We start from the raw sequence: 16,796 nt of genomic DNA, 5'->3' as shown, positions 1-16,796 counted from the left end.
TGTTTGTTTGTTTTTTTTTAATGTGCTCGTGTTTATTAATTCTTTAGAGAATCTCTATGTGTTTATATATATATAAAACTCTATGTGTATATAAATATATATATATATATATATATATATATATACAGTTGCAAAAGTTTGGTTTTGTTATCTATATCGTTATAAATAATTCCTTTCTTTTATATAGATAATTGATAGAGTTTATATAGATAATTCAGTTGAATTATTACTCGTTTTAAGACTGTATGTAATACCGACGTGAACCCTTCCCAATAATGAAAAGATTGATATTTTCGGTTTCCCACTTCTATAAATGGTTTTATTTAAAATATTTGTCATTTTCCGAAAAATTTCAGCGACAAATTTTTTTTTAATATAAAGATTTTTTTTTAAGTTGAATTTGGGTAAAAAATGGGGAAATATTTTCATAGCAGTTTTGTTTTGGTTTCATTGATTGTATGTAGATTAGTTTTTGATTGGAATTTAATTGCATAACTGCATGTCAGTGATACATTTGGATGATTTCGTAGTATTTGATTGCGTATTGTGTTTATATTTTTAGATTTAAATATAAAAACGTAAGTGGGCTGTATTAAAGAGAAGATTTAATAAACAGTTATTTTGTAATCAGTAAATCAGTCGGTATATACCGTTTTGGTTCATCTATTATTCGATGCTTTTTGTTTTTTTTGTAATAAGAATAAATTATTGGTTTCAAGTATAATTTCAGTTTATTGTTTTTTTCTGTCTGCATGAAACATAAGACTTGAACGATGACATACACAGCGAAAATTTGAATCTTTGATTGGATCTAACCCAAATTTATGGGTAAGAAATAAATAATTATTTAATGGAAGATTCAAAAATCGTGATTCCTTGAAATCAAAAATTCCCTAATTCAAACCTTTAGTATTGCAATTTATCAAAAATAATTTGTTTTTTAAAGATATATCTGATATTTTCAAACGATAAAGTAACGGCTAAAAGAACTGAAACCATAGATTGCGTTTTGCAGTTTTGGAATTTCTTTAGGTCATTTTTTAATCCATAAATTAATTTTTTTAGTATGGTAAACAAGTCCTGTTTAAATTTTGTAGAATTATTCTGAATTATAAAATCGTGTCGTAACTATGTATTTAGGCGCAACTCGAAGTTCCTAGTAATCTTGTTCTCCTTAAATATACAAATTTACTAATTACTTTTTTTTATATTTTTCATTCTATAAAAATTTTTCTCTACGACGAATATTTTTAAAACGGTAATGGATATGATAAAAATCATTTGTTGAATAGTAAATAATAGAATTTAACTAAAATTATATGCATATTTTTTGAGAAATTAATAATTAACTTTTTCTTGTCCATCTGTTAGCATTTGAAATCGGTACCTCATATGGGACCATATTATAATAATTCATAGTCTAACCTCTGTTTGTAGAGTGTGCTAAATTTCTGGATCTCTTCGTAAGCAGAAAGTAATTCTAGGTATTCATTAATTTCTTTACCCGTTACAAACACGGCACCTTTGTTATGGTCCTTACCATTTCTTTTCGAATCATTAAATTATTTCAATATTGCTGTTACTCTTCTTATCCCACATCTGAATCCCATAAGTCCAGATAGGTTTAAGAATAACTCTGCAGATACACAAATTTATCAGATAACGATGAGATTTTGGCCAGCAACCAGTTTAGTTCCCTGTACTTAATATTAAGCTGTTTCCTGTTTTCTACCACGTGGCCCTTCCATGTCAGACGACGATCCAAGTGTAGGCCAAGGTACCGTACCCGACCCGTGTGAGAGATGTAGAAGCCATTAAGGGGACTCGAAGACAATCATCCCTTCTCATCGTAAATATCATATGACTCGATTTAACTTCTTTTTTTTTGCGTTTTCTTTTAACCGACCTACGAGACTGTGTAGTTAGCGTTTCGGCGGGTTAGGACTCGTCTTTGCGAGTAGGAGTCGCGGGTTCGAATTGCTGCTGATTCCCGCTCTAATTAATACTTTCCTTTATTTTTGGACAAGACTTTATATCTTTTTGAGTCTTATTAAAATAATGATTCCTTTGAAATGTTCTTTGTCTCTTTCTCGCCCCCCCCTCTCTCCCTTTATATATATATATATATATATATATATTTATATGTATCTAATGTTATTCTTGTATACAGAAGTTGTAGATAGTCTTCTGGATACATTCGAATTTAAGTAAACGATGTGTATCCTGCATACCTTATTTAACATATAAATACAAATATCCTCTTTTCTACAACCAATGTAGACCAGTGTCATACACACAGAATTAGTAATTTTGTTTTTTTTAATAATTAGCAGCCTTTTAATAAGCAATTAATTTTTGTAATTTAATTGATTTTCCATGCAGCGAACTAAATAATTAGTATTATAATTATTTTAATTAACTTTGTACAATTTCTCTTAGTAATTGTGAAATTAATTCATTTTAAATGAGAAAAGTGGATCATTTAGTTTTTATAACTGACAAAATTTAATTAACATTTTAATCCGCAATTTTTTTTTTATCTTTATCTATGTTATAAAAACTTATTTTTTAAGAATAATTTTCGTTTTTTATTGTTATTGCTTTCGTGTTCTAAAGTTGTACAGTATACGATATATACTGTACCAATGAAGAATTATTATTGCCCATTAATGGTGAAATTTCAATATTTAATGATGTGTGGTGGAATATTGCCACGTATAAAATGTAACCATTACATGTAACGAACAAAATTTATTACATAATATAATATATCCCAATCGATGATCATATCCCATATCGAACATTATAAATTGTTAATATGATTAGGAAAATATTAAAATGACACTTTCAGTTCTACATTTCGGATATTGCTGTTTAATATCCGAAATGTAGATTCAGTAATAATAATTATTTTAGTATTAATCTATCTCTTTAATTTTGTATTATAAAATTATTATGTTTTTTATGTATGTTTTATTCGTTATTGTCAAAGAATTTGTATATAATTTATGGATTTATTTTTTTTTATATATATGAATTTTTCAGATGATTTTATTTAATAATATGCTCGTAAGTGTACGTAAAGATTTGATTGATTGCTGTAAGTAATGAAATAAAAATTTTATTTATGCATTTTACTGATTGACAACGTCAAAGGAGTTTTATTACAGTCTAATAGTACCATTAAACCTAAATATAGCTAAGTTATAAATACAATTTATCATCTATTTTTGTTTTTTTTTTTTTTGTGGAACAAATTCTGAAATATACTTTTACATCTATTTTTTCAAAAAATGTCTTGTTCTTAAATTATGAATTAATTAATTTCAAGAGATTATATTTTTATTGAGATATTTCAACAAATATCTTATATCAATAAATACTACAAAAAACAATGTCTTTACCTACTACGATAATCACAATATAAAGTCATAATGTTATTCTTATTACTATATTCGAAATTTATTCTAAAATTCTATTGCATTTCTTTACTTATAGAGATGATTTTTGATATGCATAAAAAAAATTCCAAATCTAACCGAGATTGAAATCCAGAATCTCCCAAGGTTTGTTTATGGTTCTGCCATTTGTTAATGGTTATTATTTTGAGATATAGCTTTGAAATTCTTTAAAATTAATACAATTAAATTATAGTTTTATTTTTTGGACGCAATTCTCTCAGAACATTGAATAAAAGTATTGAATAACTATGATTGACTTGAAGAAAAGAAAACTCAACACTACCTCTTCTATATTCCGTTTTATTCTGGCTGGCAGCTAATAAGATAATGAAACATGTTTTTTATCTTGTGAAAAAAACCATGTCATAGCTGAAAGTAATACGAACCTAGAAGGTCTGGATTAATGGCAAAAATGCTAACGCTCCGCCACATAGATCGATAAATTACATTTAAAATGTGTAATTTTACGTTGTAATCTAAGTCCATATAAAAGCATTACATTTATATATTTTCTGCAGCTACAATACCGGAAAACAAGATTTTATGTCTTTGACCTTTTTTCTTTATTTTACTACATATAAATATTTTACAATTACTAAAGTGTTTTTTTTTTTTGTATTTTTCAGGTATGCAACTAATTTTATGTTGATTGCTTATTTTATATGTAAGTAGCAATTATTTTTAAATAATTTTATATATTTAATTTTAATTATTAAGAAACATATTTAACAATAAAAAATGTTTGCCATGAAATGGTTTATATCTTTAATTAACCGTAATTATTTTATTTCAACTACCAATCTATTTGGTTGAAATCTGGCATCGATTTCATGTCGAGTAATAAAAATTATACGTTGAAATAAAATAATTTTTTTTATTTTCGCATAAAGAAAAATGGCATAATGCCAGAAATCTTTATTATTAGTATATACGTTATATTTCGATTATTATTAAATTATATATTATAATTTTATTATTCAACGAGGTAAATACTACACTTTAAATCTAAAATCTATTACAGTTAAAACAAACCATTCTGTTTTTTACATCTAAATGACATTATCTTTCATTTTTAAAGTGGGAGTTAATTATTCTTTGTTTATAATGTTTACGTAATTCTAAATAACAAAGGTAATGACGTAAATTATCTTATATTTTATTTCATAATTGTTATATGTTATAAGTTAAAATTTAATTCTTTTATATCACAGAAAGTTTATAATTCATAATTATTTAAACCTTTAAATTTAATTTTTTTTTTTTATTATCAAAACTAAAAATTCTATAAAATAATGAGATAATTTCATAGTGAAATACACATAATTTATCTGGGATTTATATAGTTAGGATTACACACTTTGATGATATTATAGGTGTGTTATTGATTATTAGTTATTCAATTTTTTTTAAATTTTAAAATTATTTTAATATGACGATATTAAAAATTTGAATTGTTTGCTTTCATCCAATAACGATTTGTTTTTTCTCTCTCATTCAATCACGTTTCTCTGTCTATTTCTTTCTTCTCACTTTACAGAATTTATTTTATTGTTCAGAACATAAAAAGTCGGTTCTATGATCTTATCAAATCGCTCTAAGTATTACATTTTTAACACATTACTATTAAATAAATAATTTGCTTTATATCTAATTTCGTTAAAATAAATAGCCTATATACTAGGAGGGTTCTTTTATTCGTATATGCAGTAAAATGACCATTCAATAGAACTTACTACACAGTTTTATGTATCGTAGAGAACGTATATAAAAAAAGAGAGGTAATTTGGTAAACGAACCGATCAAATTGTTCATTCTAGGATGAGAATAGGCAGTTGGGTTGTGGTCCCTACAAAGAGATTAGAGAAAGACAAGGGTTGGGCGTTTTTAAAAAGTATTTCAATCTCTTTGGACTTTTATTATTCGAGTATGCCGTTGTACGTAACTATTTTTTTTTATTATTTAGACTATGTTTATTTCATCACATTTTATTTTAATTGGTATTTATTAATTATTATTGTAAAATTAATAATTCAATTATTAGTTATTTAATTTTAAAAAAATATAAATAATTATTTTATTTTGACGATATAACTATACCTTTAATGCGAACTGGAATTTTTTTTTCAAATAAAGTAAGAGTATCGTTATGGGTTAAAATTACTTCTCCAAATTTTTATACCTGACAATTTTTTTAAATTCCCAGGCTCTAAAAATTAAAAGATTTTTATTATAAAATTTCTGTATATATGTTTATTTTAATAATATGTATTATTTTTATATATTTAGGCGATTATTTTGGGTTGTTTAAAAGAAAAGGAAAAATCACGTAATTTTTTAAAAAGTATAATACAATATACTTCAACACAAATGAGCATATATGTTATATACTAGCATATAACACATGCTCATTTGTGTTAATCCAATGAGCGCGTTTAGGTGAAAAAATTCTTCATATTCAATATTATTTTTCAATTTTAACCTGTGTTCAGAAAAGTCACTCGGTTTTAAAAAGCAAACATTTTTAAGTACAGTCAGTATTAATATTAATACTGTATTGATCTAAATTCATTTAAATCTGTGTGGCTGAAAAAAACATTCATTTTAATAATGTTTTAAAAAAATTATGGTATAAAAATACTAAGGGGATGTTACATTTCAAAGCGGATTTAATTCTGATAATTTCTACATAATATTAATTTATTAAAAAATTATACCATTATAAATATAAGTGTCTTTTTTATTTTTTATTTATTTTTTTATATATCAATTGCTTGTTCTGTTTTGTAAACCATTTAATTTTATTGTCCTCAATACCTATGTTAAGTTATAATACCATTTAACCATTATTTTTGTTAACAGTTAATTTTCGAATTGTTTGTATTTTGTTACGCTAAGTTTATTTTTACTCGTTATATTTTTTTACTGTATTATACTGTGTCCAAAGGTATATTGCCTTCAAAGGTATCACTGGACGTCCCTTTTACGTAATTATTACGCTGTACAATATACTTATAATTTCATTGTTCAGGAAACTGATTGTAAATAAAGCAATACACAAAAAAAGTAATATCCTATCAATTTTTATTTGTATTGGATAAATTTATATTTTTTTTATTTTTGTTGTTATAACGCTATTATTGTTTGTTTATTAATGATTAACGTTTTTTTACGTTCGTTCGTTTATCTACCTGTGTTTATTTTCTATTTGAAAAAAGACATCGCGTGCGTACTGATTGTGTTGGCCACATGTGGTCCATAGATTGGACAAGTTATAGAACCCAGTAATGATAGTGCTTTTGACATAATAATGTCATTTAAGTCCTACAAAAAAGTTTTATAAATTTTCCACTCAAATCTACTTCTGTGTTTTCTTCTACATGAGGTGTTATGTCGCTGATGTATTGTGTCTAATTCAAATTACGAAGCCTTGTATTTAATACCTTCATTAATAAATACAGGAGTTCAGTACATTTTTTTTATATTTTCAAATTATTAGCTTAAAAAATTTTCTTACTTTTTCCCATAGAAATGCCATTATCATAATGAAACACACATGCGCCTTGCTTTCCCAATTTATCACTTTTATTAGGAATAATTGTTAATTTTTTTAAATAAAATTTTGTTAAAATGATCTAAAACAATATCATTACTTACTTTATACTATGACGATCAGTTTTTGTGATTTTAAATTCACTTTTTACATAAGTTAATTTTAATGATATAAATTGAAGAATAACTTTTCCTGAGGATGGTCGAATGACCGAAAGTACTATAAAAGAGACTCGGACGAATTGTTGGTAAGTTTGGATTTCATTTATTTATATATAAATAAAACAATATCATTTGAATTTTGTATATATTACCTTGGATTGAATTTAAAAAATATAAGTTATAAGAACAAGTTCCTGATTTGCTAAACTAATTGAGACATATTTTTTTCTAAGTAATTGAATGAATAAAGAAAGTAAACTTCACACCCTTACGGGTGAAATATTTCAACTTGAGAGATAACTTTTAATGTATATGTAAATTCCAGAAAAGTTGCGCAACGTTAATTTTTAGAAATATTTATTTAAATATAATTTTCATTTGTCTATCCCATCTTCTTTATTGAAATTTCATTTTTTTAAACCAAGAAATTGAGTAATTTCTGAAAAAAATATTCGTTCCATTCATTTAAATTGGGGTTTTCGTGTGTGTGTGTGTGTGTGTGTGTGTGTGTGTGTGTGTGTGTGTGTGTGTGTGTGTGTGTGTGTGTAGCCTTATGAATAAAATTTTGTGGCTCGAAAATCTTTAAAATTATTAGATCAATTTTATTGCAATTTAGATATGCTCTAGTAGTGTAGTTAAAGTTCTGTAGGTAAAAATGTAATAAAGATTGGTTGAGTCGTTCTTTAGTTACGCTCAATTTAAGATTTAAATTTTGTGCCTCAAAATTTCCAAAACTATTAAATTAGTTTCAATGAAATTTATATATACTGTAGTACATATTTAATCTATTTGAAGTTGTGTACGTGAAATTTGATATAAATTGGTTGACTCGTTCTTAAGTTACGCTCAATTTAAGGTCGAAAAAGTTTGAGCGGGGCAAGTTAGAAGCGTGGTTAATTATGATGCTGCAAGTTGAGGTTTCTTGGTTCATTGAGGTTTCTTTATTTGCGATATCTATTGTTACCAAATTAAAAAAATTATTACTAAAATATTAAAGCCAAAAAATTAACGAAAATTTGTTCTTCTTATGCAGAACTGCGCAAGTTTTTTTAAATATTATATGCACTTAAAAACGTTGTATATTTTCTGTTAAGAGGCAGCAATTCTAAATAAGTTACATAAAACATGTAAACATATCTTTTCGACTAAAACATCTTAAGTTTGAGGTACCTTCCATACTTTTTTCTTCCATTATTGGTAATTTATTTTTACTCCCACGAGTCAGTCACATTTTTTTTCTTCATAAACTTATGTTAAGTGTTTTACATTGAACATAACCTAACAAATTATTTATTTCATATTGATTGAATTCATGTGGTGACAACGGTAATGTAACGCTGTGCTTTTTCTTAAAATAATACGTGTTTTTCAAGAATTTATTTTTCTCTGCAAATAAAATCATATAAGAATATGCAGTTAATTAATTATATAGTATTGTAATTAAAATACTTTAATGAAATTAATCACGTAAATATTAAAAACATTAAAATAAAATACTCTAATCAACCAGAAACAATTAAATTAAAACTTAAATTTCAGTTACTAAAAAACATTTACTGGATCAAAATAAATTAAAATTATTAATAAAAAAAAAATTGTTTTTAAATATAAAAAATTTACTTATAACTTATAAAAAAATAGAACTTAAAAATTACCAAAATTAATACATAATTTTTTAAAAAATTTACTAATAAGCATTATTGTTGTTTTTAAAGACTAAAAGCGTACTGAAAACATTGATAAAGAATTATTTATTTTAAGTATTACTTTTTATTTTTCAGCGATGCATTTTACTACGCATTGTACTAATGTGTATATACACATTAGTACAATGCGTACTAATGTATATATATTCCCTCGTGTGTGTATTTATACGTATATATATTCCCTCATGAATATGGTTTGATTTTGAATTGAATATATCGTTGCACTGCCAATGTTGAGTACAGAAAAGTTGTCCTGTTCGTTGTTTCGAAAATTTCAGATCAATGAATCTCTTTGTCAAGCCACTGAATGTAAATTGTGTTGTCGGGAGTTGCTTATAAAATACACTGTATACTCCTACGAACTGTCACTAATTGAATGATTGATCTTTCGTGATATGAAATGGTATAACAATAATAATAATTATCATTATTAACCTTACCCTTTATCATTTTATTTATTTTTTAATAATTTTTCCACAAGTGGTATTCCCTTATTTAAAATTACATATAACAGTGGCCCCACCGGGCTAGTCTAGTGGTTAACTCGTCGTCGCAAATCAGTTACTTTTTTAACCTATTTGAATACTAGTCAGTGGATATCGGTGTACTTTGGTGTGTAACATTGAAAACATTCATTAACATCACAGTCATTCATTGTGTAGTAAACAGGGTGAACATGTTTACATAGGATGAATAAAACGGGTTACATATACGTAATTAAAATTATTATATTAAATTACTTCATTGCTTTGTATTATTTTCATGTTTATAACTTGAATAAAACTAATTATTTATTAGCGTATTCTTAACAAAAACAGACTGATTGGCCAATATTACAATTTCTTTTTTTTATGATAAATTGAGAAATGAATTTTTATAATGTAAGAAATGCCAAACTTAACTGGGATTCGAACTCAACTCTTTCAGAATGAAAATCTAAGATGCTATCACTGTACCACAATTGATAGAATAACTACTACTTTTTATTCTTTATATAGGTCATAGAATTCATAATTAATTTAACATGATTTTAGCTACACACTGATGTAGCTAAATAGGAAAATATTTATTTCCACTATTAACTTCCAATTTTTTTTGTATGATTTAATTTATTTGAATTTTGTTTATATTAAACAATTTCTATGTAATTTTAGAAGATTTTGATATAGTATAAGCCACTGAAATAGTAACATTTTTTTATAATTAATTTTTAGTATCTTGATTTTTGAAAGAATCTATTTTTTTTTTTAATTTATGTAAACTCCCACTGACTTTAAATTTTTGTTTAAACCTTAATGTATTATTTTTTGTTTGTTTTTTTTTTTGTACGCGCTTATTTCAAATTTTTGTCAATAATAAGGTTTTTTTGTTAATAGATAATTGATCTTTTTTTACATTACATAATTAAATTAGGTTGTGAAAGGAGGGTCCTGTATATTACGGATCGCTTCAAACTGAAATTTCTAAGCTATGCTAGTTTAAGCTTTAGTCAGCCTGGTTTTACGTCAATAGCTAAATTAATTTTTAAATGCTTTTAAATCTTTCTTTATAAAGTGCTATATCTTACGATTTTATCACTTTTAATCAACCAATTTTAAGTTTATATTATAATGGATAGTGTTTGATTTATTCATTTAATAAATATCAATTGAAATATAAACATGTAATATGACTGAAATATATATATATATATATGTTACAATAACCAGTCTTTAATTATAAAAACGAGATATTAATAGACGTGAAATAAATGAAAACTAAATATGTACATTTGGATAGTTCTGTTCAACAAACAAACAATAATACACCTGTACAACATGTGGTCTTATTTATGTTACGCTCATACGATTTAGTTGGAAAATTATCCCGGTCTCCCACCCAAAACAAGATATCTCGATTTAGTATGCATTAGCTTTCTATTTGACCCTACATTGAAACATATTGTCCGATATTTTTTTAATTAAAAGCGAAAATGTTTTCCAATAAAAATTATAAAAAAATCTAGTAACAGCGTTCTTATTAAGTGAATACGTTAAGTTATTCAATGAATCAAAGATTGAACTCTAATTCATTGAAATTTTTTGGTGTAGCTTTAATTATGTAATTTAACTACTAACGAACGGGACAAAAAGAGTTATTTTTTATTAATACTTCACCTGATGGTTTTATACATTTTCCCAGTTATATAGTATGTGGTATTCAGTACAGTCGAATCGACTGTAATAAATATCGTATCCTTTATTAGTTGGTAACAATAAAATATTAGGTAAAAAATATGAAGTAGCCTCCTTTTGGTCAAAAATTAGTTTGATTAAGAGCCATTCTAAACTTTCCTGATTCATATAAATATAACTGTCTTTAATAACGCAAAACATCTATTTTCAAATTTATGTTAAACGGAGAATTATATTCTAATCATCAAGCTTAAACAGAAATTACGTACTATAATACTTCATAAGATCCATTAGCTTGTACTAAATTTAAATAAACGTAGACTTCTAATGTTACAAGAAATTTTAGAGTACGGAGGTAAACCTAAAAGTTTTCTTCTTGTAAGTACCGACGTATATGTTTGTTTAGCAACTTAAAAGTTAACAAAGAATTACGAGCATTCATTCTTCTCTTTTTTTTCTTAAAAACAGCGAAATCATACAACGTTTGTTTATGATTTTTTTTTTCTTTGAAAAATATTATTATAAAAATTCTTATGGGGATATATTTTTTAATAGTTCATAATGTAAGATACGTTTCACGTTATGTAATATTTTTATATGAACGTTAATCAGAATAAATTTTCATTTAATTTAAAATTATTTCAAATTAACCGATTATTTACACATTTTTTATCATCATTATCTCATCATGTACAGTTTTAATAAAACAATTTTTTGGCACATCATGTTTTAAATAAAATTTACGTACACTTAAAAAAAATTGCTTGGTTTTTAGGCTTATATTCAAAGCTACAAACGCTTAGCCTGATCTACCCTAAATGGTGTCACTTGTGTTTTATAATAATAATAATACCAATATTTTATTTTATTTTTCACTATTTTCCACACATAACTTCTAAAACATCAAAAAATCGAACTTTTTTTACGGTGTACAAAAGTTTTGGAAATTTTAAAGTAATTCTGTTTAGAGATTACAGCATATATTTAAAACAATTATAATGAAAATTAAAATAGATCTCAGAAGTTATTGCGTTATAGCTAACATTACAAATAGTAATAATAAAAAAACACCCTAATAATTACATGAAATTTTGGACTTGTAATACCACAGAAATTAATTTGATATTTTCTATTAAAAATCTTATTATATTTCTGTGTTTTTTAAAATTAATATTTAAAAACTAAAATTTAAAATTAATGTTGTTGAATGAAATTCTACTTGACAAAACAGGTTATCATTTAATAACCAATTTTAAAATTTATAGTAATAATTATTATTATAAAATATATATCATACAATATATAAATTTATAATAGCAAAAAGTAATGTAAATTAAATTTACTGTAATTTACATTGCATATAAATAACTCATGCAAAACAAATATACCAAAGATGATTAATTTTCATCAGGCAAGTTTTTTACTTAATATAGTATTTAATAGATAAAATTATTTTACAATAGACTGATTTATCCAAACACTAGTTATGCATTGATACAATGCATAACATAATTTAGGATCATTTATTTTGCGGCATAATAAAGCGGAATTATTTTGTAAGCAAAAAAAGGTGATTTTCATTCATATGCACGACTTTTGTTTAAAGAAAAAATTATATGGAAAAAAAATTATCTCGAAAATTATGACGTTAAAAATCTAGGAAATGTATTTAGTAAATACTAAATACAGTCACAATTTTTATTTTATTTATTTATTTATTTTTTTTTGTAAATTCTAATTTTGATGGTAGAGTGGTTCAGTTTTATTTATTTTTTATTAATTAAAACAAAAATACATATATTTTTACTTTCCTGACATCATAGTCCTAGAGCTATGGTGCAAGAAGGAAAGTATGGTAATTAACTCAAAATTTTATGACCTAGGAACCCCAAAAAATACATAAAAAGGGAAGGATAATGTTGTTAGTACGTATGTGTTGGCATGTTCTTAATAACTTTTGACTGGATAAACCGATTTTGATGAAATTTTATACAGAAATTCGTATATGTGGAGCAAAAATTTTGGGATCGAAATTTTTGCTCCAAAAATATATATTTCTAGGGGAGGTTTTGGGTGTCAATTTTCTCAATTTTTTTTTCAAATATAACCCTACTTTATATTAAGATAATACATGCGTTCATGCTTATCTTACAATTTTTTTTTTTTAATTTTGCCCCAAAATTTCCTATTTGCCAAAAATCGGAAAAGCAATCTTTTTATTTATTGCATATTATTTAAACGATTTTTTTTAAATATCTTCCTAGGCGTAGTAGTTGTGCTAGCAACTCAAAAATCCTTTGGAGACAATATTGTGGAAGAGGGAGCAGTTCAAAGTTTAAAAACATAGATTTTATTAATTTTATTTGGTTTAAGCTTTTAATATTTTAAAAAATTTAAATAATAAACTTTTAAAAATGATATTACAGTAGAATTTCAAATAATCACTCCACACCTAAAAAAAAAATCTAAGTAACTTTTTTTATCGATTGTAGTTTTCAGTGGTATTTTTTTAGTTACTTGCATTTTTACATAGTAAATTTAGAAAAATCAAAAGGATTTCTTGGAAAATGATTTTAGAGCTGGAGGAATGGAGAAAGTACCGATATTTTTTTTTTTAATTTTATAACTGTTTGTGGTGTGTTTTAACTTATAATGATAATTTTGCAATTTTACTTCATTATAAATTCTGCCAATCTCAAAAAAAAATCTAAGGTAACTTTTTTCATGTAACATTTTTCCACTATATAAGAACAAATAGCATTGCCGGGAAAGTATTACAACTTTTGTGTCAGATTTTTTTTTATTATTAATTAAGAAAAAAGTTTTTTTCAGTTATTAGTTGTAAAACAGAGAAACGTTCGTTAGTCTGAAGTTCCTTTAAATAAATTTATTGTATTTCAATTGGTTTTTTACATTGTAAAGTTTTATTGTAATACCGCAAATAAGGAACAGAATATTAAAAATACTTCTAGTATCTGTAGAATTCATTTTTTAACCAATAAGACTTGTTTCCTGTTTTTTTTTTTATACAATATTTCAACGATAAAAAAAATTTATAGTAGTATGTATCTTACAGTACACTGTATTCTTAACAGTGCAGTTTATTGTGTACTCTCTTTACAGTTTAATTTTAAATAATTAAACAAGTTTATGTAATTGTTTAAATAAATACTGTTGATGTTTTTTTTTGTATATTTCATTGTATTCTGTTAACAGAATGATGTTTTGTTTATGTGAAAAATAATGGTGTGATACATTCTAAGTGCAACTGCTTTCTTCTATGAAACCTTTTCTTATGTATTTTAAGGGCTTCTTTCCGTTCAGCTTATCCGTGATTGTTTCCAGTCTTATTTCTGTCTTTTTTATGTTTTATTTTTTTTTAAATGCGCTTTCTTCATTGATTGAACGTTTAAGAAATGTATAAGTGATCGTATCCCAATAAAGTTGCATTTAGCTTTGGTATATAGATGTAGTTTTAAAAATATGAAAAATAAACTTCCTATTATTGTTGATGTAATAAAAGATCGGTGAAATACGTCTTATACTTAGTTTCTTTTTCATTTATTTTTTAAATACTCGTATAGTGAAACCATTGAGATATTTTATAGTGCCGTATTGAATTTTGTCAACAGCAGTTCTCATTTACTGTTTTTCTTAACACTTCTTTTCCTATAAAAACGTTTTATAAAAATTGGTTGTGTCAGAGAAGTAGGCGAATGTGTCCACCAAATTTAACGTTTCTTTTATCTAACTCTTCTATCAACATTTTTTTTTATTCTTTTTTGTTGCTACAGTTCTTGATTCTTAGTCTTTCTTTCACGTGTACTTTTTTTTCATACTTTGTAAGATACACCTTCAGTCTCCCTTCACAGTTCGTCTTCATTTTTTCTTTTAATCCAACTCACGTAACTCGTATCGTATTTTTTTAATATCTTTAGAAACACATCTTGCTTTTAATTTATATTTGCAAATAAATTTTACGGTAAACATTTATAACTTTTAACAATTGCTTGCTGAATACTTTTTATGTGACCTATACAAAAATTTTTTTTCAGTTTTTTAAATAGAAACAGATATTTTTAACTTTACTATAAATGCTCAGAATAATTTCATCGAAATGTACTTGGAATGTTGTACTAGATATTAAATGATTTTTTTCTACATAATGTGATGTTTAAATAACATATTATTAATTAGGTATTAATTTAATCAGTAGATGTGAATATACTATAATCCTTCTTGTCCTAGATTAAAATCTTCTACTAAATAGAATAAATATTATTTAGTGAGTACCTATCCTACTGTAGTATAAAAATCCCTCAAATAGAACGTGATAAAAAGTAAGAAAAAACTGTTCACTAGCCATGATATCAATGATGACAAATGAAAATAATTAATGTTAAAATTTACAGTTTTCCGTTGGTAAGTATTTACCATAAATTAGCTGCAGTACAATACTACATTTAAATCTAGTTAACATTTTGTTTTGTGAATTCAGTCATTTAAAATTGTTTATTAAATATTACACTATTTTCATACGTAAAATCTATTAGGTTAATTGTTTTTCGGGGTGGTTAAAATGGAAATTATGTGATACTATTTTTACTTTCTTGGCATCATAACTCTAAAGCTATACGGCAAGAAGTATGGTAATCAGTCAAGAAATGGGGAATGTTTTTTTTTCCATTTTTAGTCGTTTCTTGACCCAGGAACCCCCAAAAAATATGGAGGCAATTTTCATACGTATGTATGGTACGTGTGTTTGGTGTGTATGTGGTAATATCATCTAGCCAAAAAATAAATTAATTCGAGAGAGAAATTTATTCAAAAAGAACGATAAGCTATATGAATGTCATACTGAAATATTCTGTTTGATATGAATTTTTATGTTTAGAACGCACCAGACTTTCTTATCCCCTGCTATCATTTGTATTGTGTATCCAAAATCTTAATGCAGTTTTTTTTTCTTGAAGAATTACATATTTCGTAATTTTATAATTAACTTGGTAATATAAATTAAATAAATGCAATCGAACGTGTTACATTTAACGGATAATAAAAATCAATGAACCACAACATTAAAATACTGCATTGTAGATTTGCTTCAATGTTGCGTTGAGTGTTGAAAAATAATAAATGATCTAGGCAATGCAATGAAAAATTACAGCCAGTTGGAAAATTAAAATTTTATTCAATAATAAGATATATACAAAGAATAATAAATATATAATATATGTAATAATTAAGAATAATAAGATAAATACCAAACATTTTTAAACGCTAGAGTTAGTAGTAATAATGATGTTTTGTTTATTAAAAACATTGGAAATGTCTTTTGTGTAATCTTAAAACTACTTGGTAAAAAAATCATTATTTTATTACAGGTTTCATTTTCGACTAAATTTTATATATTTTTTTATTTGGTTAACTTTTACTTTATTAAAATTTCTTATTTCTAATTAATTAGAACTCTTTACTCTTCTAATTTTAGAAGTATGTATTTATAATTATCAATAATAACAGACAAAATTTTATCTTTCTGATTTTACGTCTACCAAGTTTCCTCCAATAGAATAAAAAGTGGAGAGATATACTTTTGGTTATTGAATTACTCTTTACATTTCTGATATGAATTAAAATAAAAATCATTCTGGTATTATTAAACATTTTACGAATGAATTTTAATTAAACTGTAAATGAATTTCCATTAGTGCGCATTTAATAAGTTCTTTTCTTTTATTCTT

At 24.9% G+C, this 16,796-nt stretch overlaps 1 protein-coding gene across 2 annotated transcripts in view; it reads left to right on the top strand.

The window, feature by feature from the left end:
• Positions 1-16,796, top strand: part of ed (hemicentin protein echinoid) — a 640,582-nt gene that overhangs the window by 159,446 nt on the left and 464,340 nt on the right. The window lies entirely within an intron of this gene.

This window comes from Lycorma delicatula, chromosome 6, assembly GCF_047948215.1.
Source record: "Lycorma delicatula isolate Av1 chromosome 6, ASM4794821v1, whole genome shotgun sequence".
Lineage (NCBI taxonomy): Eukaryota > Metazoa > Arthropoda > Insecta > Hemiptera > Fulgoridae > Lycorma > Lycorma delicatula.
The sequence above is the reverse complement of the archived record's forward strand: the minus strand, read 5'-3'. Positions and strand labels throughout refer to the sequence as shown.